Source organism: Stylophora pistillata, chromosome 14 (genome assembly GCF_964205215.1).
Source record: "Stylophora pistillata chromosome 14, jaStyPist1.2, whole genome shotgun sequence".
Lineage (NCBI taxonomy): Eukaryota > Metazoa > Cnidaria > Anthozoa > Scleractinia > Pocilloporidae > Stylophora > Stylophora pistillata.
In genome coordinates, this window is record NC_142532.1 from 692,266 (window position 1) to 697,500 (window position 5,235).

General features: G+C 41.3%; 1 pseudogene; it reads left to right on the plus strand.

The window, feature by feature from the left end:
• Nucleotides 1-979: 979 nt before the first annotated feature.
• Nucleotides 980-1,847, plus strand: LOC148716049 (uncharacterized; annotated as a pseudogene).
• The last annotated feature ends 3,388 nt before the right edge of the window (nt 1,848-5,235 follow it).

Below are 5,235 nucleotides of genomic sequence, written 5' to 3' on the forward strand. Positions count from 1 at the left end.
AAATTAAACTCATAACTAAATTTCCGAAAAAACCTACCATCCATCTTTGCTTTCTCGAGAACATTCTGCCAGAAGTTTCAGGGAACTCAGAAAGAACCGAATAAAGGCTTTTTTTAACCCTGTATAAAACTCGAGCACTGTTACATTACCAGAAGAGGAGTTACTGAGTTAGCGCCTTCCTCGCTCGAATAAGCCTGGATAAATACCTGTGTATGTACGTGTCACGACGAATCACCGGTCACTTGACATGAAAAGCCTATTTCCGTATATTTGCACTACTTCGCTCTGTGGTCAACAAAAACCGCCCTTCCTTCCTAATACACGAAAAAAGAAAAAAAAACGGGAAAGAAAACCAGTGGTAACCCCTTAGACTACGAGTAGTCCGCCTTCTTCGGTGGATTCCTTTGGTGCATCTTCAGCAATTCATTTTAATTCATTTCAATTCATTTCATTTCATTTCAATTCATTTCAATTCATTTCGATTCATCGGGCCAGGTCGCACTAGAGCGAATTTCAGCCGATTTTGTTTGCATAAGTAATAAATCCGTCACCATGGCCAAGAGGCGTAAAATCAGTGCGACCCCCTGTTTAAAAACTCGCCAATTTTTTGCGGATTGCCAAATTTTCGCCAATATTCAAAGAAGCCGAAGTGCTGCCTCGGAGGCTTCTAAACTTTGGCAAAGCAATCAATTTTGTTTGTTTAACGATTGAGCTGTCATTTTTCTTCAAAACACTTGGATCAAGTTACGGCGGGAAAAATTACGTTGTTCGGCTAGTGCAGGTTAGCTCGTACGATTTCGGGACAAAATTATTTTTTCCCGGTCCATCTAACCATTCTTTCTCTGGTTTTTGCAATGGAAACGCAGAATACGAGCGCCAATGTTTGGGAAATGCCTATGACCCCTAGCCTGGATCCGGCTACCGGCACCAATTCAGTAGCGAAGAGACTGCGGCAAGACAATCTCCGTCCCTTGCAAACATGGAAGCAAGTCAGTCTCCTTCGCTCGCTTCGATTCCAAGTGTGGAAAGCAGTAACAGCGGTGGAAACAACAACACTAATGAAAGCAGAGGAAAAAAAGAAAGTAAAGTACGAGACGTGTCAGTCAGAAAAGGTTTGGCTCAAACATGTTGGTCCAATGCGACCACCGCCAGAATTTGGCCCTTGCGAAATTTCTGCCAATTTTTTCCTCGCCAAAAATTGGAAATAAACAGAATTGGCTCTAGTGCGACCCGGCCCATAATCAGCAATTCTCTTGCAGCTGCATCAAACTTCTGCCACTTGGAGCAAGGTGATCTTAGCCTTGCAGAGTACATCGACAAAGCCACTATTCTGTGCGACCAGTGTGAATATCCTCCGGAAGGCCGCGATCGACTACTTCGGGATGCAATAGTTATTGGACTACGCTCCAAAGAAGCCTATTACAAATGCATTGAAAAAGGTTCAGAATTGACTCTAGAAGAGGCAATAGAAATCGCTCAGAATTAGGACGTCACAGCACACCAAGTTGGTTACATGCGACCGGAATTCAAAGGCGAACCACTACAAATGGAAGTTCATAAACTCCAAGGAAAAAGGTAATCAAGAGCCAACCGGAACAGACAGCAGCCATAAAAACCAGCTTCCAATGATCAGAAACAAGGAAGGTGACTGGGAAACTTGCCTCTACTGTGGAGCGAAACCGTCACATCTCAAAAGTGAGTGTCTCGCAAAGAAGGCAAAGTGCTTCAAGTGTGGGAAGGTAGGGCATTACCGGGTTTCGTCTGCAAATCAAAGAGTAAAGACGCACGTGTCAATGAGTAACAAGTCCAGTCTACAACAGCTTCTGAGTGCGTGGACTGCATACTGAATGAATACGAGCCAGTTTACTTCAACGCGCCTATTCATCACCTCAAGACAGTAACAGTAGAAAGTCTCAATCATCTAAAATCAGAACCTCACATCCGCCCGCTATGGCTCAGCCAGGCATTTTCATCACAAATCTTCCAGATTGACCGCGAAGTTGATACCGGAGCAAGTTATAACATTCTGCCGTTGTGCAAGGCTAAACCACTCTTCGGAAACGACTTAAGGTTGGGCAAACCATGCAACCGTTAATCTTAAAGGCTACAATGACAGTCCAGTGGAAAACCTTGGTTCCTGCATCGTTTTCCTTTACCATAGTAACAAGATATTCAGAGTTTTGTGCAAAGTCACAGATAGCAAAGGTCATATGATCCCAGGCAGAAAGCAAGCGTTAATCATGGAATACGTCAATTTCCCTGAAATCCAGAAACCTGGTGTCCAAGCTAGAACAGAAAGGTCTCTCAAACTAATGGCCCAGTAATTCCGAGAGTTCAGAAATGCACTGATCCAGTGGTAACAGTGATCCAAAGGAGTACTAAAGAGAAGATAACTATTAATGGAAAGACATATTCATCGCCCACAACTAAGGATTACTTACTGCAGGAATACTCCAATCTGTTTCAAGGCCTAAGAACTTTGCCAGGTGGACCTTATCGTATCCAGTTAAAGGAAGGCTACAAACCCGTTCAACCCGTTTTTTATTATGTGTATGGATACACAGCGACGGTGCAAACAGATCACAAGCCATTGGTCAGCGTGTGGAAGAAATCCATAGTGTGTAACTCACCACGCCTTCAGAGGCTATTGCTGAGACTGTCCCAGTCTCAGCAATAGAATACCTGAATACATCGAATACCTGAAAGGGAAAGATAATGTCCAAGCTGGCGCATTGTCCAGAGTGTCTCCTCAGCCAACACCTAAAGAAGGAGAAGACGAGGAAGATATCATCCCAGTTCACATGCTCACAGAGGATATCCCCGCTGATTCTACGAGAGTTGGAGATTTCAGACGCACAACTGCAGAAGACACTATTTCCGGCTTTCTGATGTACGTGGTAGCAAATGGATGGCCTGGATTAAAGAAAGATTGCCACCCACTTCTTGTAGACTACTGGAGCTACAGAGAAGAGATCAGCGCAGGGAATGGTCTACTCTTTAAAGGCCATCGAGCACAGGTATGCTGCCCGAATCCTTACGTGGGTGCTTGAAAAAAAAGCTGTGTTCACATAAGTGCCCATCAAGAATTGTCCTCAGGCACCGTGATCGAGCACCAAGTATGAACACAGCCTAATTTACTCTACAAAATATAAAAAAATTGATCTTGAGAGATTGAAAGAAAGAAACCAAGTAACAAATGTACTTTATGTTGCAAGTACAAGTTCGTTGTCAATTGTATTGATTTAAGTTAAAATCAATTTGTTGGCAGAAATTTGCATAGCTGTTTCAGTTTTTCTTAAATGTTCATTTCAAAATGGAATCCATTCCTGATTGTACTGTTTAAGTTGCAAATCTAAGTTCAATTCAGAATATTAACTGGCACACTTAATTTGTTGTACATCATTTCATCTCACCTGAACTCAGGATCTCACTTGAACCCAACATAGCACGCTTTCTCCTGCTATCATACTTCACCTACTTTCATGCGATGAAGACATATTTAGAGGCTATGTGAAAATTTGTTCTGTAAGGGGAATTAAAAAGTTAGCTTCATTGCCCATGAAATATAGAAATGAAACAATGGAAGATAGTAAACATACGACAACTTACTAACTTGCAATGCTTTTGAAGAGCATTGTTAATTAATCCAACAGGAAATTCTGCCAGCTGCATGTGATTATCCACATTGTTCCTTTGCTGGAGTTGCATCATCAAATCCTTCACATTTACAAGGGACGGTCAAGGGAAGCACGTACAAGTCTGCACAAGTTTAAGTTGCCTGAATCTCTGAAAATATTCCTGTTACTGAATAATCCTTGGAGTCCTTTTTCTGAGAATCGTGCAAACTCATGACTGTTTTGTGAACATCGTAAAACATAAAGATGTGCTTTTGGTGTGTTACCAAGGCCCCAATCCTTTTCTGGACCCAGTTTCTCCTTAACTTCATCAGGTACAATCATGGAGAGCACTGGATCAAATATCTCTCTCCTTCCATCTTCAGTATGACAGAATGGAGTCATTTTGTGACCATGGTAAAAGAAAACCGTAGCCAAGGTGATTTGAAACAAGGCCATATCCATGAGAAACTTTGCCCAACTGGTATCCATGTTGGTTATCTGTTTCCCTGTCTTTTCATTTCCTGAGTTAAAATGCATGTATGACACCAAGGGTTTGGCTTTTCTGTTCTATTCTATTGCAGTGCACACCCTTGTTATATAGTCAAAGAAATACCAACCGTAGAACCTCCCATTAAGACAATTTTTTTAAGGTCTGTCAAAATGATCAGTCCTCCCAACTCTGGCCGAAACAGAAGAGGAAATTGCGTGATACCAACCTGGTCAATCATCTTTTTAGCCATCTTATCCTTAAATTGTCTCCACCTTTTAAGAGAAAGTTGACACTCCTCTCACACCAATACTTATTACGGCACCAAATTGACAGTGTTCTCTTAAAAATTTCAAAATTATGGTAAAGGTAAATTCAAGTTGGAAATACTCACTTTTTGCCCCTAACTCATCGGATGCTATGGATCATTGAGTTGTGATCTTGAGGGGACATTTTACTTTCAAAGTTCCTGGCTTCGTTCTGTAATAGGTAGCTCAAATTACCATCTGGAAACCATCTGGGATTTAGCTGCAATGGATTAAGAGAGAGGAGGCAATACTCCTTGCCACTAAAGAAACTCAAATAAGCCCCCACAGCTTTGACCACTTGGTTATTAAAACTGGACCAATTTCTTTCTTGTGTTCATGATGGAGAATGTCTGTGTTGCCTCAAATTACTAAACCAGGTGTGAAGCGCTTTTAGCGCCAAGCCAAGCATTATCACCACCCACCACCCACTGCCAAGCCAATCCACAAAGAAACAAGGTTTTAACTTTAAGACTCACCTCACTTTGAATTCAGTAGCCCTATGTTTTGAAGGCCTCATATAGAACTTTCTATCAATATACCTAAAAGATTCAAGCCTTTCTTTATTTCGGTCAGCTACTACGTGTAGCAATCAGCACAACCTACTTCTAGTCAATCTGATTAGTCATACTTACATACTTACACACTTTATTTATTCCAGAAGCAGACTATACATGCACTAAGAGGAAAGGGAAAAGATGCTTCTAGAAAAGGAAGTTAAGAGGTTACCCCTGTGTGAAAACTTCCTAAAAAATAAGTCTAAATGAAAATAAAATGCCTAGTTACAATTTAATATTTAAGTACAATTTAAGCTGAGATTTAAAAT